General features: G+C 44.4%; 13 non-coding genes across 13 annotated transcripts in view; 12 read left to right on the forward strand and 1 right to left on the reverse strand.

Annotated features, from left to right (window-relative positions):
* The first annotated feature begins 19,397 nt into the window (after positions 1–19,397).
* On the forward strand, positions 19,398–19,470 carry TRNAV-AAC (transfer RNA valine (anticodon AAC)). The gene has a single exon. It is a non-coding gene; the product is annotated as a tRNA-Val (tRNA).
* Positions 19,471–19,578: 108 nt separating this feature from the next.
* On the forward strand, positions 19,579–19,651 carry TRNAV-CAC (transfer RNA valine (anticodon CAC)). Its single transcript has one exon. It is a non-coding gene; the product is annotated as a tRNA-Val (tRNA).
* Positions 19,652–19,757: 106 nt separating this feature from the next.
* TRNAV-UAC (transfer RNA valine (anticodon UAC)) lies at positions 19,758–19,830 on the forward strand. The gene has a single exon. It is a non-coding gene; the product is annotated as a tRNA-Val (tRNA).
* Positions 19,831–20,538: 708 nt separating this feature from the next.
* TRNAV-AAC (transfer RNA valine (anticodon AAC)) lies at positions 20,539–20,611 on the forward strand. Its single transcript has one exon. It is a non-coding gene; the product is annotated as a tRNA-Val (tRNA).
* Positions 20,612–20,719: 108 nt separating this feature from the next.
* TRNAV-CAC (transfer RNA valine (anticodon CAC)) lies at positions 20,720–20,792 on the forward strand. The gene has a single exon. It is a non-coding gene; the product is annotated as a tRNA-Val (tRNA).
* Positions 20,793–20,898: 106 nt separating this feature from the next.
* On the forward strand, positions 20,899–20,971 carry TRNAV-UAC (transfer RNA valine (anticodon UAC)). Its single transcript has one exon. It is a non-coding gene; the product is annotated as a tRNA-Val (tRNA).
* Positions 20,972–21,683: 712 nt separating this feature from the next.
* TRNAV-AAC (transfer RNA valine (anticodon AAC)) lies at positions 21,684–21,756 on the forward strand. The gene has a single exon. It is a non-coding gene; the product is annotated as a tRNA-Val (tRNA).
* A 108-nt stretch (positions 21,757–21,864) lies between these two features.
* On the forward strand, positions 21,865–21,937 carry TRNAV-CAC (transfer RNA valine (anticodon CAC)). Its single transcript has one exon. It is a non-coding gene; the product is annotated as a tRNA-Val (tRNA).
* Positions 21,938–22,043: 106 nt separating this feature from the next.
* Positions 22,044–22,116, forward strand: TRNAV-UAC (transfer RNA valine (anticodon UAC)). Its single transcript has one exon. It is a non-coding gene; the product is annotated as a tRNA-Val (tRNA).
* A 418-nt stretch (positions 22,117–22,534) lies between these two features.
* TRNAN-GUU (transfer RNA asparagine (anticodon GUU)) lies at positions 22,535–22,608 on the reverse strand. Its single transcript has one exon. It is a non-coding gene; the product is annotated as a tRNA-Asn (tRNA).
* Positions 22,609–22,803: 195 nt separating this feature from the next.
* Positions 22,804–22,876, forward strand: TRNAV-AAC (transfer RNA valine (anticodon AAC)). Its single transcript has one exon. It is a non-coding gene; the product is annotated as a tRNA-Val (tRNA).
* Positions 22,877–22,984: 108 nt separating this feature from the next.
* Positions 22,985–23,057, forward strand: TRNAV-CAC (transfer RNA valine (anticodon CAC)). The gene has a single exon. It is a non-coding gene; the product is annotated as a tRNA-Val (tRNA).
* A 106-nt stretch (positions 23,058–23,163) lies between these two features.
* The window catches only part of TRNAV-UAC (transfer RNA valine (anticodon UAC)), a 73-nt gene continuing 27 nt past the window's right edge, over positions 23,164–23,209 (forward strand). Inside the window, exon 1 of the tRNA in view lies at positions 23,164–23,209. This exon is cut by the window's right edge and continues 27 nt beyond it. This is a non-coding gene — a tRNA (tRNA-Val).

Below are 23,209 nucleotides of genomic sequence, written 5' to 3' on the forward strand. Positions count from 1 at the left end.
GAGGCGGGGGAAGACAGTATGTCGCTGGATAGTCAGAGCACCCTCCTGTCTATATCTCAGCGCATTCAGGAGGAGGAGGAGGAGCATGAGGAGGATGAGGAGGAGGGGGAAGAGACAGCTTGGCCCACTGCTGACGGTGCCCCTGCTGCTTGCCTGTCATCCTTTCAGCGTGTATGGCCTGAGGAGGATGAGGAGGAGGAGGAGGAGGATCCTGAAAGTGATCTTCCTAGTGAAGACAGCCATGTGTTGCGTACGGGTACCCTGGCACACATGGCTGACTTCATGTTAGGATGCCTTTCTCGTGACCCTCGCGTTGCACGCATTCTGGCCACTATGGATTACTGGGTGTACACACTGCTCGACCCACGCTATAAGGAGAACCTTCCCAGTCTCATTCCCGAAGAGGAAAGGGGTTCGAGAGTGTTGCTATACCACAGGACCCTGGCGGACAAGCTGATGGTAAAATTCCCAGCCGACAGCGCTAGTGGCAGAAGGCGCAGTTCCGAGGGCCAGGTAGCAGGGGAGGTGCGGAGATCGAGCAGCATGTACAGCCCAGGCAGTGCAACAGTCTTTAAGGGCCTGGACAGCTTTATGGCTCCCCACCAAGACTGTGTCACCGCTCCCCTGTCAAGGCTGAGTCGGCGGGAGCACTGTAAAAGGATGGTGAGGGAGTACGTAGCGGATCGCACGACCGTCCTCCGTGACGCCTCTGCCACCTACAACTACTGGGTGTCGAAGCTGGACACGTGGCCTGAACTCGCGCTGTATGCCCTGCAGGTGCTTGCTTGTCCTGCGGCTAGCGTCTTGTCGGAGAGGGTGTTTAGTGCGGCTGGGGGAATCATCACAGATAAGCGTACCCGCCTGTCAACCGACAGTGCCGACAGGCTAACACTCATCAAGATGAACAAAGCCTGGATTTCCCCAGACTTCTCTTCTCCACCAGCGGACAGCAGCGATACCTAAGCAATACGTAGGCTGCACCCGCGGATGGAAGCTACGTTCTCTCTCACCATCCAAAACGGGGACATTTCTGCTTCATCAATCTGTGTCTAATATTCCTCCTCCTCCTCCTCCTGAAACCTCACGTAATCACGCTGAACGGGCAATTTTTCTTAGGGCCACAAGGCTCACTCATCTAATTTTTCTAAACAATTTTTATATGTTTCAATGCTCTTAAAAGCGTTGAAACTTTAACTTGAACCAATTTTTCGTTAAACTGGGCTGCCTCCAGGCCTAGTTACCACTTAAGCCACATTAACCAAAGCGATTAATGGGTTTCACCTGCCATCTTGGTTGGGCATGGCAAATTTTTACTGAGGTACATTAGTACTGTTGGTACACCAATTTTTTGGGGCCCTCACCTACAGTGTAATCATAGCAATTTGTATGTTCTTCGCCTGCACTCATGGTACAGAAGTGTGTGTGGGGTTGGCCTACACTTTAGCTACATAAATGTAACTTGGGCCTTGGCTATACTGCAGCTACTGAAATGGAACTAAGACTGCGCTCCCACTATACTGCTGCTTCGGAATTGTTACTGGGGCCTGTCTTGAGTGCTACTATTGCTGACATGGAATGAAGACTGCGCTCCCGCTATACTGCTGCTTCGGAATTGTTACTGGGGCCTGTCTTGAGTGCTACTATTGCTGACATGGAACGAAGACTGCGCTCCCGCTATAATGCTGCTAGTGATATGTTAGTGGGGCCTGTCCTAATGCTACGGCTGAAATGTTACGAATTATGGGCTCTGCCTATACCGCTGCTAATGGTATGTCTCTGGGGTGTGGAAACAGAGGCTTCCCAAAGACATGATGGCGGCGAGGCCATTTCCCACCAACGCGGTTACTGTTAAGGTGCATATAACCACGGACACGTGGAGAGGACACGTAGTGCCTCAAAAAAATCCCCCCGCCACGGCCCACTTAATCCTGGCCACATTCCGAAAACTAACAAAATAAAACCGCGCTACTAGGTCCGCAGTCATCACCACATTACCACCAACGCGGTTACTGTTAAGGTGCATATAACCACGGACACGTGGAGAGGACACGTAGTGCCTCAAAAACATCCCCCCGCCACGGCCCACTTAATCCTGGCCACATTCCGAAAACTAACAAAATAAAACCGCGCTACTAGGTCCTCAGTCACCACCACATTACCACCAACGCGGTTACTGTTAAGGTGCATATAACCACGGACATGTGAAGAGGACACGTAGTGCCTCAAAAACATCCCCCCGCCACGGCCCACTTAATCCTGGCCACATTCCGAAAACCAACAAAATACAACCGCGCTACTAGGTCCGCAGTCACCACCACATTACCACCAAAGCGGTTACTGTTAAGGTACATATTACCAGTCTGACTGGGGCATGCAGACACCTTGACAGAATGAATAGTGTGTGGCACATAGGTTCCCCATTGCTATGCCCACGTGTGCAGCTCCTGATGGTGGCACAGGATTCTATTTCTCATTGCTTCTGTACAGCATTGTGGGCTATCGCCCCGCCCCTTTTAAAGAGGGTCGCTGCCTAGCCGTGCCAACCCCTCTGCAGTGTGTGCCTGCGGTTCCTCCTCATGGCAGACACACTTCTAAATAGACATGAGGGTGGTGTGGCATGAGGGCAGCTGAAGGCTGCGCAGGGACACTTTGGTGTGCGCTGTGGGGGGGAGGGGGGGGCGGTTGGTCAGAATGTAACCCAGGAGAAGTGGCAGCGGAGTGTCATCCAGGCAGTGATTGTGCTTTGTTGTAGCTAGTGTGGTGCTTAGCAAAGGTATGCCATGCTAATGAGGGCTTTTCAGAAGTAAAAGTTTTTGGGAGGGGGGGGGGCACTCTTGCCGGTATTGTGGCTTAATAGTGGGACCTGTGAACTTGAGATGCAGCCCAACATGTAGCCCCTCGCCTGCCCTATCCGTTGCTGTGTCGTTCCCATCACTTTCTTGAATTGCCCAGATTTTCACACATGAAAACCTTAGCGAGCATCGGCGAAATACAAAAATGCTCGGGTCGCCCATTGACTTCAATGGGGTTCGTTATTCGAAACGAACCCTCGAGCATCGCGAAAAGTTCGTCCCGAGTAACGAGCACCCGAGCATTTTGGTGCTCGCTCATCTCTAATATGTACTTATCCATTTCAATCAGTGCAACTTTGTTTGCCACACAGAAATGAAAATACCCCGCAGGAGGATAAAATGCGGTACTATATGTCAATAGGCATGCAAGAAAGCCTTATTGAGTACATAAAAAAGTTGTGCTGCGGCACACGAAAATATGTATATGCTTGTGTGACACCAGCATCAGTATTTACATTTATTTTTTTGTACCCCATTATGAAAACTGAATTAGTATACATGGAATTAAAAATACACCAAAAACAAAAAGAAATGTGGATGAGAATCAACCACTATTGCTCCAACTTTGCCAGATTTCTTATTAGCTTATGGGAAGGAGATTGTAAAACACTCAGTCAATCATCTGTTCATGCACTAAAAGGAAGTTGTGGAAAATGTGATCTTTCTTAAGGCTTATTCACATGAGCGATGTTCTTGCGCGTGTTTTGTACGATACGCACAAAACGTGCATGAATTTGAAGTCCATTCTTTTGAATGGACTAATTCACAATAGCGATTCCCCCCCCCCCCCCCCCCCCCCTCTATTGTGACCCTGACAGCTTGTGTCTGCTCAGCTGATCGGCCGGGATCCCGAGTGATGGACCTCAGCCGATCAATTATTGATGACCTATCCTGATGATAGGGCATCAATAATATTTCCCTGAAAACCCCTTTAAATAAAACCAGGTAGAGAAACATATTACATTTTACTAATCCGTTTTTATTTTTCGATTGTAGAATTTTTTAATCTGTTGAGCTACATTTATCAGCATTTAGAGATATTCTTTACAGCAGCCTCATGGGCCATTCACACGATAGACAGGAGCTGAAGCACTGATCTGTATGGGATACTGTTCTAGGCATGCTCAGTGACTTGTGCAGAGGTCATTTTTCACAGATAGGGAGTAGATAGTGTGAAAAATGAATACTCAGTTATCTACATGTAGGTGCTGCTTTTCATTGTAATCCTGCCTGTAATGATACTGAGATGACTGCTGCAATGTTTTCTCTCCTGATCAAGAGGCGACAGACTAGTACACTGTGGTCCGTGTGAAAAATGCAGGGTTTTATGATGTATATATAAAAAATATAAATTCTGACTGAAGATTAATAAATTGCCAAAAAATGTTAAAATATGTTTAACACAAAGAAGTAATTTATATAATAGGCTATTTTTTGATGACACATTCCCTTTCAGAGAACAGCAGCACATTTTAGTGTACAGTGCACCATGTACTCCAGTGAAGTGTAAGTTAATTATGGGATATGGGGAAAAGAAGGCTAACAGAAAAGTAGCAAACATAGGTAAAACTCACTATAACTGCTTCAGTACCTCTCCCCATTGAGTAGGGTGGATTTTTCAATGTTAGCAGTAGTGGGTATTAGTGTTTCTTGACACCAACAGGAAGAACTGGTGAAGTCAAGATTTGACAGGGGGTGATGCCCCATGTAGCTGATTGGCTGCAGAAGTCGTTGGGCCGCAGGTCCTGGCAGCCCACTAAAGTAATGCAGCTCCAGTGATTTCTGACAGGGATGGAGGGTTAGGATGAGGGCAAAGTGTAACAGTTTGTCCTAAATATATAATATAAGGCTAACTGTTAGACATACCCCTCACCCTATCCCTCCCTGGCACAAATGTTTGGACGCTGCTTTGCCTCACACCACACAGGTCCCCCATTTCCCTCTCCACCACAGTATATTCCCGCTGCCGCTTCCCCTGCGGCCGAAGCAGCTGGGAGAGCTGTGACTAGCATAGCCGCTGCTGTGCCCTGCTCCCGCTCAGGGACCACTGTGACTGCCGTACCTGCTGCTTTGCCTTGCTCCTGCTCACACAGCACGGCCCCAGTACTGTGGAGGTGCCCCAGTACTGTGGAGGTGCCTCTCCACCTGTGGCCACACCGTCTGGGAGAGGTTGTAGTGTGGTCGGCGCTGTTGCCCCCCAGGACCCACTCCTGCAGCACTTGGATATATGCACGGCGCTTCCACAGCAGGGCCAAGAAGGTAGCTGCGCTGTGACAGGTGTCCCCACAGAGATGCACCACTCTATGCTTCCTCTTTGTGTCCTCCTGCGGCCAAAGCAGGCGTTAGTGCTGTGAGTGGGTCTCACTCCTCCAGCATTATGGGTCCCGATTCGGCTCCCCCTCAATTATCCTTGGTTTCCCGGCTAGCAGCTACTTGCAGGACCTTAGCTTCTTGAGTCTATCAGGAGCTAGGGGTGTGACAGGGGCGTTACTCCTGTCAAACCCCTAGCTTCTGGTGGCGTCAAGAAACACTAATACCCCAGTAGTGTTCATACCTTTGTTAATAACATCATGATTTTTGTTAGCCATTGAAAAGTATATCTACAAGATTACTTGTTTTTTATTGCTGAGAGCAATCATATTTTACCTTTGTTAATATATGATATTCTGGTTTGGTCTTGTTGTGTGTCATCCTTTTCTCCATATTTGGGACCTGATAGAGGAAGTGTAGCATGTTAATATGTAATGGCACAGACATTACTACCATTCATGTATATTCAATATAAGCAAATCTTGCGCACAACATTCCAGAGAACATTTATTTCTGAGAACATACCAGAGCTGTGCCTATTTTCTTCAATATCTTCCTCTTTTTTATCATCTCTAAAACCTGGAAATACAGAATATAGAGAGAATTGTTGTGGATTAGGTTTACAATTGTCATGTCATGGCAGGCAGCGACTCACCTCTATGTGTGATGATATAGCTCTAAATGATGCAGCTTACGAATAATGGAAAAATACCAGATCTACAAGTAAATCCCTTTTTGCGCACACCATATAACAATGCCTGCCCTATAAGGCCTCGGTCAGACGGGCGTTTTTTGCCGCGATTTGTGGATCGCATGACGGATGCGCATCCGCAAATCGCGTGACCGGGGCCGAAAAATCGTCAGAAAAATCTGCTCCTAGCCGCCTTTCCTTTGAAACGGGCCGGAGCACCGGAGCGCTGTCCAGCCCATTGAACTCAATGGAGTCGGCAATACAGCCGTCTACATTCAAAGCAATAGGCTGCCGGTGAGCGCAGGATGAATTTTCGGGAAGGGCTTAAAAAAATAGGGCCCAATATATGAATGGGCGAGTGAGTGCTGCCTCTGATTGGCTCAGCGCAGGGACCAATCAGGGGCAGCTCTCAGCTATTGAATGACAGCTGAGAGCTGCCCCTGATTGGTCCCTGTGCTGAGCCAATCAGAGGCAGCACTCACTCACCTATTCATGAATTCATGAATGGGGGAGTGAGAGCTGCCTCTGATTGGTGAGGGCTGTGACCAATCAGAGGCAGCCCATTCAGCAGGCAGGGATTTTAAATCCCCGGCTGCTGAATACTACTCAGAGCAGTTGAGGAGAACTGCCGGCCGTCCGCGGCTGAACTCCGTCTGCAGAGACAAAGTGAGTATATATATATTTTTTTATTTTTACACCTTTTTGGATGATTTTCGGGGAAGGGCTTATATTTTTAAGCCCTTAGTAGTCATTTTAGTCCTTAAAGGACTGAGGAATGCTATTTAAACCACACAAAAAGCGAACTACCTAATGATTATTTTTATGCAGGCTGAAACCCAGCAATAAGCGACAAGTGAACAAATAGTACATGACGGCTTCGCATTTACACAAACAAATATCGGTCACTTTCGCTCGTTTGACTGAAATTTGAGCAATAATCATTGTGCGTAAAAAGGTCTTTAGTTGGTAGAGTGCGAAGGTATTGAAGTTTGTCCTTTAGTGTACTATTGGCCGAAGAGCATTAGTGTAGTGCCCCTTGCTTAGGGGCCAGGTAGCAACTGCAACCCCTATAGAAGTGCCACTGGAGTTTGTAGATATAGTGAACTATAAACTTGTCTGGCCAGTGGAAATGTGTAGATCCATAAAGCTGCAATGAAGTCAGCTATATGTCTTCCAAAATTGAGACACTGAGCTAGAAAAACTGACAACTTTTATTTGATGAATGAATTGACATAAGAATTTTTATATGTTATAATACCTATTTAATTTAGGTTTTACGGCTTCTAACCACTAGTGTATTTTTAACGCTGCAAAATCGCTGCCTTTTTTTATGCAAATGTCAATGAGACTTTCTAATGTTAAAATCGCATTGCACATAAATCGCAGAAGCACAAACTTACAATTTTTGTGTGATGCAATTTTAACATTAGAAAGTCCAATTGACATATGCATTAAAAAAGCAGCAATATCGCAATGTTAAAATAACACTAGTGGGTAGAAGCCCTTAGACTTCATAAAACATTTCTGTCGCTAAGACTTGATATAGACATTCGATTCTTGTAGCGGTTTTTATTTTTACTGTGTTCACAAATTGCTGAAAATAACATGTTCACTTTCTTACCTGGATCAGCACAATTAGGGCTTATTCACACGGGCATATATCAGCAAAGTTTTCACACCCCGGCCGATATTCGCTGCCCCTCTAATGCATTGGTTTACAATGCATCAGTGCACAGGGGTGTTTCTTTGCAGTGTAAGGGTGCATTCACACGAACGTATATCGGCTCGGTTTTCACACCGAGCCGATATACGTTGTCTCTCTCTGCAGCGGGGGGAGGATGGAAGAGTCAGAAGCAGGAACTGAGCTCCTGCCCCCTCTCTGCCTCCTCCCCGCCCCTCTGCACTATTTGCAATGAGAGGAGGTGGGACGTGGGCGGGGCTAAGTGGCGAGAATTAGCCCCGCCCCGCCTCTCCCCATTGAAAATAGTGCAGAGAGGCAGAGAGGAGGCAGAGAGGGGGCGGGAGCTCAGTTCCTGCTCCTGGCTCTTCCAGCCTCCCCCCCCTGCACACGAGGACGACGTATGTCGGCTCGGCGTGAAAACCGAGCCGATATACGTTTGTGTGAATTCACCCTAAAAGTGCCGGTCATCGTTGTTATTGGCAGCTGCACTGACTCCCATGAGAGCCAATGAAAGCTACAGGAGAAGGTAGGTAGGAGGGAGTTTAGCAGCATGACTGCTACACTCTGTCCCCCTTCTCTTCTCCTCTCTGCACCTTGCCGCTGTTTGCAATGGAAGGGCAGGATGAGGCCGGAGCTAAGCCCCACCCCCCCTTTCCATTGCAAACAGTGGCAAGAGGCGGAGAAGGGTGGAAGATCAGCACACTAGCTCCCGCCCCATCCCACCTCCAACCCCTGCAGAGAGACGGCGAGGGGGAGGGAAGGGGAAGGCAGTTTAGCAGAGCTAAGTTGTCAACCCCCTGCCTGATGGCATATATGCTGTCCTGTGCATCACACGGTAGCATATATCGGCCATCCGTTTTTACGGCCGGCCGATATACGCTCATGTGAATAAGCCCTCACTGCGATACCAAGCTTATATAAAATTTTTATTTTTTACTATTGAATCTGCAATTGAATCCACATTTCCACATTCTAAGATGCATAGCATTTTTATTTTTCCAGCAATTGAGAGGGCTTCTCTTTTGCAAGAAAAGTTCCAGTTTTATTGGTACCATTTTGAGGTGCATATGACTTTTGTATTGCTTTTTATTGTGTTTTTTGGGGGAGGAGAACAAAAGAATAGCAATTCTGGCATTATTTTTTAAATTATATTAACATCATTCACCATGCAATATTATCATTGTTTGGGACATTATGAATGTGGTAATAACTATTATGTGTTGCTTTTCAAAAATAATTTTTGGATTTTATCCATTTAAAAAGTTTTTTCTGTGAGACAAAATGTGCATTTTCTAACTTTGTTTTCCTATAAATAAAACTTTATTGAAGCTATGTTTAGTCACTGAAGGGGCCTTGAATATGCAATCATTCAATTATTAGGATAGTACACTGCATTACTTATGTAGTACATTCTACTAAGCCTATGACAACAGCCTATTAGACACTGCCAGAGGTGAGGCCTAATAGGATGTGTTACATGGCAAACACAAAGGCCTCTTCATGTATTAAGTGCACTGTGCGCAGGGGGAATCATAATGAGCCCAGCATCAGAAATGTCGGGCTTAGTAAATTTCCCCCATAGTTTCTAGAATCATAGAATCAAGGAGGTGTTGAATCCTGTTGGGGATGCAGGCATTTATCCTACTACCTCTCACATGCAAAGTGAACACTCTACCATGTGAGCAAATCCCCTGATGCTATTCAAGATGCTGATATGACATATTGTTCATCAACCCAGCAACCAGCACTCTTCCTGCTAAGCTATCAAAAGCCTAGAGTTTCGTGGAGTGCAAACCTCTAAGGCTTGGTCGGGAGTGCCCTCAGCAAGAGCTGATAATGCAATCATGCTTCCTTTTGACTAAGGGGACTAAATGAAACCTGTAGATAATGTGGACATTGATCCTGCTAACTCTACCATGTGAGTTAATTCCCTGACACTGGGAAAGGGACAGCAAAGTCCCATTTTTCTGCCTTGTTTTGGACCAGGGACCTTTTGTTTAAGCAAGCATGCTATCATCTGAGCTAATCCCCCAACACTATATTTCAAAATTCATTAAATCATGTATCTGCTCATAGGATAACATGCAATTATATATAATAATAAAGTATACGGAGGCACATAAGGATCTTGTACTTACAGAAGCAATAAATGCACAGGTAGAAAGGTAATAGAGGGAAGCAGAAAATTCCAAGTAAAATTCTTTGCCATGGCTTTAGATGCTTATGAAGTGCTGCCATCTTTGAGTTAAGTGAAAGGAATATGCGTTAAGTGAAAGGAATATGTTTTGTTTCCGTGTTCTATTTTTGATACTATAAGAACTTTAAACCATGTATCAGCAATATTTGCATGCCGTAGATCCAAACGGAAGATAATGCTCCTCGACACAATGCAATTAAGAGAGATTCTGAGCTGTGACTGTTTGTGTGACCTTTGCTAAGCTAATTATTTTCTAGAAATAAATTTCACAATATAACAGCTATAAATCTGCTACATAGTGAAAATTTCATGGCATTCCATGAAGATATTCCAGTTTAAAGAGACACATTTCAATTTACAGTATATTGCACAATAAAAAAGTACATTATTTAAAAATCGTAAAGGAAATTGTAAAATAGCAGGTAAATCAGGTAAAGATAGTTCACAGAAGCAGGACCAGTGCAGTTCCTAGGTCTACTGATACTTTGTTTTACTACATCAGACTAGCAGTTATACAAAGTCACTGACACGCAACAACAGCAAAGTGAAGGGAATAAACAAAATTCTATATTAAAGATTAAATACATTAAATAAATGAAAGAGTTCAAGCATATATAAAACATTGAAACAGTGCCAGTATTACATGTAGGTGCCCATAATACATAAAGGACAGTCGGGTAAAAATAAAATAAAAAAGGTTAGAAAATGACAGACTGAAATGAAGATCGCTAACTGTGCTAGTCTTAAGTAGCTGGATGACTTCATCAGATCATCAACTAGAGATATTAATAGGCAGGAGTCATGAGAATAAAAAATTACTGCACAAACAGTGTTTTGCTTGCCATGGAAACCAGGTGCTGCATCAGTAATTACAGAGGTTGGAAAGGGGTATACCTATTTTGCTGTATCAACTGGTGACAATTAGAGATGAGCGAGCACCAAAATGCTCGGGTGCTCGCTACTCGAGTGGAACTTTCCGTGATGCTCAAGGGTTCGTTTCGAGTAATGAACCCCATTGAAGTCAATGGGCGACTCGAGCATTTTTGTATATCACCAATGCTCGCTAAGGTTTTCATTTGTGAAAATCTGGGAAATTCAAGAAAGTGATGGGAACGACACAGAAACGGATAGGGCAGGCGAGGGGCTACATGTTGGGCTGCATCTCAAGTTCCCAGGTCCCACTATTAGGCCACAATAGCGGCAAGAGTGCCCCCCCTCCCAACAATTTTTACTTCTGAAAAACCCTCATTAGCAAGGCATACCTTAGCTAAGCACCACACTACCTCCAACAAAGCACAATCACTGCCTGCATGACACTCCGCTGCCACTTCTCCTGGGTTACATGCTGCTCAACCCCCCCACACGACCCAGTGTCCACAGCGCACACCAAAATGTCCCTGCGCAGCCTTCAGCTACCCTCATGCCACACGCTGGCCTCATAGTCACACCACCCTCATGTCTATTTATAAGTGCGTCTGCCATGAGGAGGAACCGGAGGCACACACTGCAGAGGGTTGGCAGGGCCAGGCAGCGACCCTCTTTAAAAGGGGCGGGGCGATAGCCCACAATGCTGTACAGAAGCAATGAGAAATCCAATCCTGTGCCACCTCCATCAGGAGCTGCACACGTGGGCATAGCAATGGGGAATCCATGTGCCACACACTATTCATTCTGTCAAGGTGTCGCATAGCTCAATCGACACTGCAAACAGGAAACTTGAGTCCAACACATTGGTTAAAACTAGGTGTACTTGAGAAGAGCTATTTCCAGCTCTTTGGACAGTGAACTAATCCTTTACTGGAGAACTTCAAAATGAGACTGACATCCCAAACACAAACGCCTTTCAAATGTGTAACACTTATATTTTCATTTATTTTCATTACACTAATTCAATCAACCCATTGGCATATAAAGACAAATGGTAACCCATCACAAATTTCATGCAGCAGCACAAAACAAAACTACGGTTCACAGCTCAAACCCACAACCTTCTGTACTCTAATCGGTGGCTCTACTTATTGAGCCATCTAGCCTTAGAAAGTTCCCCTGCATACCTTGTATTAAGAGCTATGGAAAAAAAAGCCTTGTGGATAGAAAAGATGGTAGGACGATTGTATGTATTATCCAACTTCTCTTTTACTAAGTATATTAAAAAATCAGCATAGGATACACGTTTCGGGGGAGAACCTCTTCTTCAATCAAGCAAGGTGGGACTAATACATAAAGGATACACACTGTATGGACAAAAGAATTTGGACACTGGAGAAAATCAGCAAATATGCAAATACTAAGTTTGCCAAATGGTATGCTGGGAAGGGCATGGGTAAAATAAAAAGCTGCTCATTTTGTAAATACCATTCATCCGATCAAGTACTTGTGGGACGAACTGGAGCAATGGTACGACACTGCCACCTGCACTCATCTTCTCACAGCCTTGCCCGAGAAATGGCGAGTTATTCCTGCCTAGACTTACAGAGAACTTGTGGAAAATATACATCAATGTGTTACTGCTGTAATACAAGGAAAAGAAGGGCCTACATCTTACTAAGTAAAATAATAAAGCGCTTTTTCTGAAAAACATACAGTATCCAAATGCTTTTGTCCATATAGTGTACAAAGTCCTAGGAGTAATAGCAGCATATGATAGATATGTTGAAAAATGCAAGAAACAGGAAAAGAATAAACATTTTATAAAACAAGAAAAGTTAGATATTATATTTTACTTGCATTTTTCAACATATCTATCATATGTTGCTATTGCTACTATGACTTACTATATCCTTTACTATCTGATATACCCGGCTTCGCTCGAGTTAATTTGGTATTGGTGTTTATCTGGTGTTCACACGGAAAATCTTATGAAGTCGTGGTTACTTTAGAGATACCGGAAAAACATATGTTCATCATTTTGCATAGTTCTCTGCATTACCCAGCAAACACCATGGGGAGGTAACCATGCGACGTTTCCATTATATAAAATGACATCAGGAAGTGAGAGAATTATATTCCATACGTAAAATTTGGACGCTAATTCTTTTGCACTTAGAATTGAATAATCAAGTTGGGACCCATTAGTTTTTCCTATTTATGACATAATCAATGCCCGTGCCAAATTTCAAGTTTCTATGACATTGGGAAGTGAGAGAATTAGATTTTGTACGTAAAATTTGCCCGCTAATTCTTTTGTGCTTAGAATTAAATAATCGAGTCGGGACCCATTAACTTTTCCTATTTATGACATAATCAAAGCTCGTTCCAAATTTCATGTTTCTATGACACCAAGAAGTGAGAGAATTAGATTCTGTACGTAAAATTTGGACGCTAGTTCTTTTGCACTAGAATTGAATAATCGAGTTAGGACCCATTAGCTTTTCCTATTTATGACATAATCAATGCATGTGCCAAATTTCACGTTTCTATGACACCGGGAAGTGAGAGAATTAGATTCCGTACATAAAATTTGGACGCTAATTCTTTTGCACATAGAATTGAATAATCAAGTTGGGACCCATTACCTTTTCCTATTTATGACATATTCAATGCTCGTGCCAAATTTCCCGTTTCTATGACACCGGAAAGTGAGAAAATTACATTCCGCACGTAAAATTTGGACGCTAATTCTTTTGCGCATAGAATTGAATAATGGAGTTGGGACCTATTAGCTTTTCCTATTTATGACATAATCAATGCTCGTGCAAAATTTCCTGTTTCTATGACACCGGAAAGTGAGAAAATTACATTCCGCATGTAAAATTTGGACGCTAATTCTTTTGCGCATAGAATTGAATAATCAAGTTGGGACCCATTACCTTATCCCATTTATGACATAATCAATGCTCGTGCCAAATTTCACGTTTCTATGACACCGGAAAGTGAGAAAATTACATTCAACACGTAAAATTTCGATGCCAATTCTTTTGCGCATAGAATCGAATAATGTAGTTGGGACCCATTAGCTTTTCCTATTTATGACATAATCAATGCTCGTGCCAAATTTCACGTTTCTATGATACCGGAAAGTGAGTAAATTAGATTCCGTACGTAAAATTTGGATGCTAATTCTTTTGCGCTAGAATTGAATAATGGAGTTGGGACCCATTAGCTTATCCTATTTGTGACATAATCAATGCTCGTGCCAAATTTCACGTTTCTATGACACCGGAAAGTGAGAAAATTAGATTTCGTACGTAAAATTTGGACGCTAATTCTTTTGCGCATAGAATTGAATAATCGAGTTGGGACCCATTAGCTTTTCCTATTTATGACATAATCAATGCTCCTGCCAAATTTCACGTTTCTATGACACCGGGAAGTGAGAGAATTAGATTCCGTACGATAAATTGGACGCTAATTCTTTTGCGCATAGAATTGAATAATCGAGTTGGGACCCATTAGCTTTTCCTATTTATGACATAATCAATGCTCGTGCCAAATTTCACGTTTCTATGACACCGGAAAGTGAGAAAATTAGATTCCGTACGTAAAATTTGCCTGGTAATTCTTTTGCGCTTAGAATTGAATAATCGAGTCGGGACCCATTAACTTTTCCTATTTATGACATAATCAATGCTCGTTCCAAATTTCATGTTTCTATGACACCAAGAAGTGAGAGAATTAGATTCTGTACGTAAAATTTGGACGCTAGTTCTTTTGCACTAGAATTGAATAATCGAGTTAGGACCCATTAGCTGTTCCTATTTATGACATAATCAATGCTTGTGCCAAATTTCACGTTTCTATGACACCGGGAAGTGAGAGAATTAGATTCCGTACATAAAATTTGGACGCTAATTCTTTTGCACGTAGAATTGAATAATCAAGTTGGGACCCATTACCTTTTCCTATTTATGACATATTCAATGCTCGTGCCAAATTTCCCGTTTCTATGACACCGGAAAGTGAGAAAATTACATTCCGCACGTAAAATTTGGATGCTAATTCTTTTGCGTATAAAATTGAATAATGGAGTTGGGACCTATTAGCTTTTCCTATTTATGACATAATCAATGCTCGTGCCAAATTTCCCGTTTCTATGACACCGGAAAGTGAGAAAATTACATTCCGCATGTAAAATTTGGACGCTAATTCTTTTGCGCATAGAATTGAATAATGGAGTTGGGACCCATTAGCTTATCCTATTTATGACATAATCAATGCTCGTGCCAAATTTCACGTTTCTATGACACCGGAAAGTGAGAAAATTACATTCAACACGTAAAATTTCGACGCCAATTCTTTTGCACATAGAATTGAATAATGGAGTTGGGACCCATTAGCTTTTCCTATTTATGACATAATAAATGCTCGTGCCAAATTTCACGTTTCTATGACACCGGAAAGTGAGTAAATTAGATTCCGTACGTAAAATTTGGACGCTAATTCTTTTGCGCTAGAATTGAATAATGGAGTTGGGACCCATTAGCCTATCCTATTTATGACATATTCAATGCTCGTGCAAAATTTTACGTTTCTATGACACCGGAAAGTGAGAGAATTAGATTCCGTACGTAAAATTTGGACGCTAATTCTTTTGCGCATAGAATTGAATAATGGAGTTGGGACCCATTAGCTTTTCCTATTTATGACATAATCAATGCTTGTGCCAAATTTCTAGTTTCTATGACACCGGGAAGTGAGAGAATTAGATTCCGTACATAAAATTTGGACGCTAATTCTTTTGCACATAGAATTGAATAATCAAGTTGGGACCCATTACCTTTTCCTATTTATGACATATTCAATGCTCGTGCCAAATTTCCCGTTTCTATGACACCGGAAAGTGAGAAAATTACATTCCGCACGTAAAATTTGGATGCTAATTCTTTTGCGCATAAAATTGAATAATGGAGTTGGGACCTATTAGCTTTTCCTATTTATGACATAATCAATGCTCGTGCCAAATTTCCCGTTTCTATGACACCGGAAAGTGAGAAAATTACATTCCGCATGTAAAATTTGGACGCTAATTCTTTTGCGCATAGAATTGAATAATCGAGTTGGGACCCATTAGCTTTTCCTATTTATGACATAATCAATGCTCGTGCCAAATTTCACGTTTCTATGACACCGGAAAGTGAGAAAATTAGATTCCGTACGTAAAATTTGGACGCTAATTCTTTTGTGCTAGAATTAAATAATGGAGTTGGGACCCATTAGCTTTTCCTATTTATGACATAATCAATGCTCGTGCAAAATTTTACGTTTCTATGACACCGGAAAGTGAGAGAATTAGATTCCGTACGTAAAATTTGGACGCTAATTCTTTTGCGCATAGAATTGAATAATGGAGTTGGGACCCATTAGCTTTTCCTATTTATGACATAATCAATGCTCGTGCCAAATTTCATGTTTCTATGACACCAAGAAGTGAGAGAATTAGATTCTGTACGTAAAATTTGGACGCTAGTTCTTTTGCATTAGAATTGAATAATCGAGTTAGGACCCATTAGCTTTTCCTATTTATGACATAATCAATGCTTGTGCCAAATTTCTAGTTTCTATGACACCGGGAAGTGAGAGAATTAGATTCCGTACATAAAATTTGGACGCTAATTCTTTTGCACATAGAATTGAATAATCAAGTTGGGACCCATTACCTTTTCCTATTTATGACATATTCAATGCTCGTGCCAAATTTCCCGTTTCTATGACACCGGAAAGTGAGAAAATTACATTCCGCACGTAAAATTTGGATGCTAATTCTTTTGCGCATAAAATTGAATAATGGAGTTGGGACCTATTAGCTTTTCCTATTTATGACATAATCAATGCTCGTGCCAAATTTCCCGTTTCTATGACACCGGAAAGTGAGAAAATTACATTCCGCATGTAAAATTTGGACGCTAATTCTTTTGCGCATAGAATTGAATAATCGAGTTGGGACCCATTAGCTTTTCCTATTTATGACATAATCAATGCTCGTGCCAAATTTCACGTTTCTATGACACCGGAAAGTGAGAAAATTAGATTCCGTACGTAAAATTTGGACGCTAATTCTTTTGTGCTAGAATTAAATAATGGAGTTGGGACCCATTAGCTTTTCCTATTTATGACATAATCAATGCTCGTGCCAAATTTCACGTTTCTATGACACCGGAAAGTGAGAAAATTAGATTCCGTACGTAAAATTTGGACGCTAATTCTTTTGCGCATAGAATTGAATAATCGAGTTGGGACCCATTAGCTTTTCCTATTTATGACATAATCAATGCTCCTGCCAAATTTCACGTTTCTATGACACCGGGAAGTGAGAGAATTAGATTCCGTACGTAAAATTTGGACGCTAATTCTTTTGCGCATAGAATTGAATAATCGAGTTGGGACCCATTAGCTTTTCCTATTTATGACATATTCAATGTGCATGCCAAATTTTGAGTTTCTATGACATTGGGAAGTGAGAGATTTAGATTATGTACGTTATATTTCGACACCAATTATTTTGCGCTAGAATTGAATAATCGAGTTGGGACCCAATTACTTTTCCTATTTTGGAGATAATCTATGCTCTCGCCAAAATTCATGTTTCTACGACATTGGGAAGTTGGAGAACTTTTGGCGAGTCAGTCAGTCCGTGAGTCAGTGAGTCAGTGAGGGCTTTCGTCTTTATATATATAGATGTATAAGACCCACCCAGCCAGGCTGAAGTAGGGATTCTTCCCGAAATGCATATCCTACAGTGCCAAGCACGATATCGGGCAATGAAACTTGGCCCGATATAATGCTCATGAATGCGAGATGTTTCTGTCAAAAATGACTCCCATCACTTTGGTGAATTTGCAAACATCCACAGACGATCGGTAAGTGTTTCACATGGTTTTCAATGGGAAACCTCACATCTTACTCGTGTGCACATGGTATGTGAGGTGTTTTCTGCCGCATTGAAAAAAATTATGCATTCTTAGGAATGCACACCGATAGAGCATACCACGATATGTTCCCACACCGCATCACAATGTCGGGAAAAAAATACTCATGTATATGACTCTAGTCAAAAGAATGGGGTTCATATTCATGCAAGATTTCTCGTCTAATCTCAAATGATTTTCTCGGCCAAGGGAAAGCAGCCTAAGGCTGGGTTCACACAGGGCGGATTCCCGTTGGAAATCTCGCGATTTGGCCGCAGCAAAAACCGCAAGATTTCCGCCGGTAGAACCGCCGCAGTTTAAGCCATGGCAGCTTTGAAGCGTCCCGGCCGCTTGCTTTTCCGTTGCAACTGCAACTCCCATAGAGGAGAGCGCGGCCGCGACGAAAATAAACAAAAAAGGAAAGGTAAATAGACATGCTGCATCTTCTGAAACCGCCTCAGCGGATTGGCCGTCCCGTGTGGACGAGATTTCTGAGAAATCTCGTCCACATGGCTGGCTAATCCTGAGATTAGCGGCCCTGGGCAGATTTGCCGCGGCCAAATGCCGCGCGGCAAATCCGCCCTGTGTGAACCCAGCCTAAGGGAGGAAATGCCCCGGAATTTCAGCGCAGAAAGTCGACACAGCAATTCCGCCCACGGCTCCTAATCTCGGGATTAGGCAGCAAAGTGGACGAGATTTTGCAAAAATCTCGTCCACATGCTGCGACCAATCCGTTGCAGCCAAGTCACACAAAAACTAGCATGTGGCACAGAATTCATTTCCGCAGCATGTCAATTCCTTTCTCGTTTCAGCAGAGGCCTCTTTCCATGAATATTGAAGCTGCACTTTTTTCATGGAAATCTCGTGTTTTTTTGGTGCAGCCATTCTGCGAGAATTATGCTCAAAATCTGCCCAGTGTGACCCCAATCTATGGGTTCCTTTTATATGTGATGATTGCAAGGCACTTACCTTTAGCTGCTCCCTGCAAAAGAAGATTGTTGCTACGTACCAGACCTCTGCTATACCTCCTGATTACTCTTCCGCCCATAACTACTGTACTGCTCCTTCACTGTGTGAACCAGACCTTGGCAACTTTTGAAAAATGCCAGACTTCGGTAACAACATGAGGCACTTGGGAACAGAAAAGAGAAAAGACAAAAGAAATGGAAAGTGAGAGAAACAAAGACTACTTAGAGCAAACCACGCTGAATGCTCTGAGCTTTGTTTTGTTTGCTTTGAAAAATAGCTTTAGCCACTTCCATATTGTTTCCACATCTTGAACGCTAAAAGAGAGCCCACGTTTCCCTTTTCCTGCAGCTGGACAGCCTGCCTTGCGAGGTGCCTTCAGTCTTTTTTTTTGTAAATTGGATGTTTCCAGGAAAAACCTCCATAGTTAAAAACCACCCAGGCAGTTTTTGATAAACGTGCCAAAGAAACAAAACACAGCTTCACCGCTGGCAGGGCTTGAACCACCAACCTTTCAGTTAACAGCCCTATACATGAAAAGATTGCAGCACAGTGACTCGCAAGCCAGGCAGCTTGAGGAAAAGGAGCCATCGGGTCAACAGCATTTTTCTCAAAGGACCTTGAGAACCAAAAGGAGGAAAGAGAAACGAAACGGAAGGAGAGAGAAACACACGAGAAAAAAGTCTATATAAAGCAAATCACATCCGCCTAGCACGCGAAAGGTACCCGCTTCGAAACTGCGCAGAAACACGGCACCTCCGTGTCGGTTTACTTGGCTAAAGAAAGGCCCTGTTTTCCATCCTCTCCGTGTGGGCTTCGTTGACTCCCAAAAGTAGGCCAAGGGGCTCTTCCATCAGTTTCTGTAGTGTAGTGGTTATCACGTTCGCCTAACACGCGAAAGGTCCCCGGTTCGAAACCGGGCAGAAATATAGCCGTCGGTCTCGTTTTTTTAGGCACTGGGCCATAGCTCTTCCCGTTGGCTACATTAGTGGCATCGATGCAGATCCCGCATCAGTCGACGAGCCGTTCTCGTCTGAGTTTCTGTAGTGTAGTGGTTATCACGTTCGCCTCACACACGAAAGGTCCCCGGTTCGAAACCGGGCAGAAACACGGCCCCTGCCTGTTGGTTTTCTTGCCCTGAGAAAGGCCCTGTTTTTCACCCTCTCAGTGTGGGCTTCGTTGACTCCCAAAAGTAGTCCAAGGGGCTCTTCCATCAGTTTCTGTAGTGTAGTGGTTATCACGTTTGCCTTACACGCGAAAGGTCCCCGTTTCGAAAGCGGGCAGAAACATGGCCTCCTCTTTGGTTTTACCAAATCCCACGCATGCACTTGTTTGCTTCTTTTTCAAAGAGGAGAAACGTGCAAACCAAAGAAACAAGCACACCCCACCGTGTCGGGGGATTAGCTCACATGGTAGAGCGCTCGCTTTGCATGCGAGAGGTAGTGGGATCGATGCCTGCATCCTCCACAGGGATGAACCCGGAGGCATAGTTTGTCTTTTCAGCTCAGCAGGCTACATAATTTCAAGAGACATAGACTGCTCGCTATACCACCATCGTGAACGCTTCAAGCGAGCCCACGTCTCCCTTTTCCTGTAGCTGGACAGCCTGCCTTGCAAGGTGCCTTCTGTCTTTTTTTTGTCAAATGGGTGTTTCCAGGAAAAACGTTCATAGTTATGAGCCACCCAGGCACCTTGGGATCCACGTGCCAAAGAAACAAAAGAGAGCTTCGTCACTGGATGGGCTTGAACCACCAACCTTTCTGTTAACAGCCGATCACGCTAACCGATTGCGCCACAGTGACTTGCCAGCCAGTCTGCTCGAACCAAAAGCGCCATCGGGTCAATGGCATTTTTCTCAAAGGAACTTGGGAAGCGAAAGGAGGAAAGAGAAACGAAAGAGAAACAAACGGGAAAAAAGCCTACTTAAAGCGAACCCCGCAGAGTATGATCAGCCTGTTTTCATTTGCTTTGAAAAATGCCGTGACGGCTTCCGCAGCGTTTCTGTAGTGTAGTGGTTATCACGTTCGCCTAACACGCGAAAGGTCCCCGGTTCGAAACCGGGCAGAAACATGGCCGTCGGTCTCGTTTTTTTAGGCACTGGGCCATAACTCTTCCCGTTGGCTCCATTAGTGGCATCGATGCAGATCCCGCATCAGTCGACGAGCCGTTCTCGTCTGAGTTTCTGTAGTGTAGTGGTTATCACGTTCGCCTCACACGCGAAAGGTCCCCGGTTTGAAACCGGGCAGAAACACGGCACCTGCCGGTTGGTTTTCTTGCCCTGAGAAAGGCCCTGTTTTCCACCCTCTCAGTGTGGGCTTCGTTGACTCCCAAAAGTAGTCCAAGGGGCTCTTCCATCAGTTTCTGTAGTGTAGTGGTTATCACGTTCGCCTTACACGCGAAAGGTCCCCGTTTCGAAAGCGAGCAGAAACATGGCCTCCTATTTGGTTTTACCAAATCCCACGCATGCACTTGTTTGCTTCTTTTTCAAAGAGGAGAAACGTGCAAACCAAAGAAACAAGCACATCCCACTGTGTGGGGGGATTAGCTCACATGGTAGAGCGCTCGCTTTGCATGCGAGAGGTAGCGGGATCGATGGGTTGAAGGGTTGAAGCCGGGGTTGAACCCGGAGGCATAGTTTGTCTTTTCAGCTCAGCAGGCTACATAATTTCAAGAGACATTGACTGCTCGCTATACCACCATCGTGAACGCTTCAAGCGAGCCCACGTCTCCCTTTTCCTGTAGCTGGACAGCCTGCCTTGCAAGGTGCCTTCTGTCTTTTTTTTGTCAAATGGGTGTTTCCCGGAAAAACGTCCATAGTTATGAGTCACCCAGGCACCTTGGGATCCACGTGCCAAAGAAACAAAAGAGAGCTTCGTCACTGGGTGGGCTTGAAGAACCAACCTTTCGATTAACAGCCGAACGCGCTAACCGATTGCGCCACAGTGACTTGCCAGCCAGTCTGCTCGAACCAAAAGCGCCATCGGGTCAATAGCATTTTTCTCAAAGGACCTTGGGAAGCGAAAGGAGGAAAGAGAAACGAAAGAGAAACAAACGGGAAAAAAGCCTACTTAAAGCGAACCCCGCAGAGTATGATCAGCCTGTTTTCATTTGCTTTGAAAAATGCCATGACGGCTTCCGCAGCGTTTCTGTAGTGTAGTGGTTATCACGTTCGCCTAACACGTGAAAGGTCCCCGGTTCGAAACCGGGCAGAAACATGGCCGTCGGTCTCATTTTTTTAGGCACTGGGCAATAGCTCTTCCCGTTGGCTCCATTAGTGGCATCGATGCAGATCCCGCATCAGTCGACGAGCCGCTCTCGTCTGAGTTTCTGTAGTGTAGTGGTTATCACGTTCACCTCACACGCGAAAGGTCCCCGGTTCGAAACCGGGCAGAAACACGGCACCTGCCGGTTGGTTTTCTTGCCCCGAGAAAGGCCCTGTTTTCCACCCTCTCAGTGTGGGCTTCGTTGACTCCCAAAAGTAGTCCAAGGGGCTCTTCCATCAGTTTCTGTAGTGTAGTGGTTATCACGTTCGCCTTACACGCGAAAGGTCCCCGTTTCGAAAGCGGGCAGAAACATGGCCTCCTCTTTGGTTTTACCAAATCCCACGCATGCACTTGTTTGCTTCTTTTTCAAAGAGGAGAAACGTGCAAACCAAAGAAACAAGCACACCCCACTGTGTCGGGGGATTAGCTCACATGGTAGAGCGCTCGCTGTGCATGCCCGCATCCTCCACAGGGTTGAACCCGGAGGCATAGTTTGTCTTTTCAGCTCAGCAGGCTACATAATTTCAAGAGACATTGACTGCTCGCTATACCACCATCGTGAACGCTTCAAGCGAGCCCACGTCTCCCTTTTCCTGTAGCTGGACAGCCTGCCTTGCAAGGTGCCTTCTGTCTTTTTTTTGTCAAATGGGTGTTTCCCGGAAAAACGTCCATAGTTATGAGTCACCCAGGCACCTTGGGATCCACGTGCCAAAGAAACAAAAGAGAGCTTCGTCACTGGGTGGGCTTGAACCACCAACCTTTCGGTTAACAGCCGAACGCGCTAACCGATTGCGCCACAGTGACTTGCCAGCCAGTCTGCTCGAACCAAAAGCGCCATCGGGTCAATAGCATTTTTCTCAAAGGACCTTGGGAAGCGAAAGGAGGAAAGAGAAACGAAAGAGAAACAAACGGGAAAAAAGCCTACTTAAAGCGAACCCCGCAGAGTATGATCAGCCTGTTTTCGTTTGCTTTGAAAAATGCCGTGACGGCTTCCGCAGCGTTTCTGTAGTGTAGTGGTTATCACGTTCGCCTAACACGCGAAAGGGCCCCGGTTCGAAACCGGGCAGAAACATGGCCGTCGGTCTCGTTTTTTTAGGCACTGGGCCATAGCTCTTCCCGTTGGCTCCATTAGTGGCATCGATGCAGATCCCGCATCAGTCGACGAGCCACTCTCGTCTGAGTTTCTGTAGTGTAGTGGTTATCACATTCGCCTCACACGCGAAAGGTCCCCGGTTCGAAAGCGGGCAGAAACACGGCACCTGCCGGTTGGTTTTCTTGCCCCGAGAAAGGCCCTGTTTTCCACCCTCTCAGTGTGGGCTTCGTTGACTCCCAAAAGTAGTCCAAGGGGCTCTTCCATCAGTTTCTGTAGTGTAGTGGTTATCACGTTCGCCTTACACGCGAAAGG

The sequence above is a fragment of the Eleutherodactylus coqui genome, chromosome 1, assembly GCF_035609145.1.
Source record: "Eleutherodactylus coqui strain aEleCoq1 chromosome 1, aEleCoq1.hap1, whole genome shotgun sequence".
Lineage (NCBI taxonomy): Eukaryota > Metazoa > Chordata > Amphibia > Anura > Eleutherodactylidae > Eleutherodactylus > Eleutherodactylus coqui.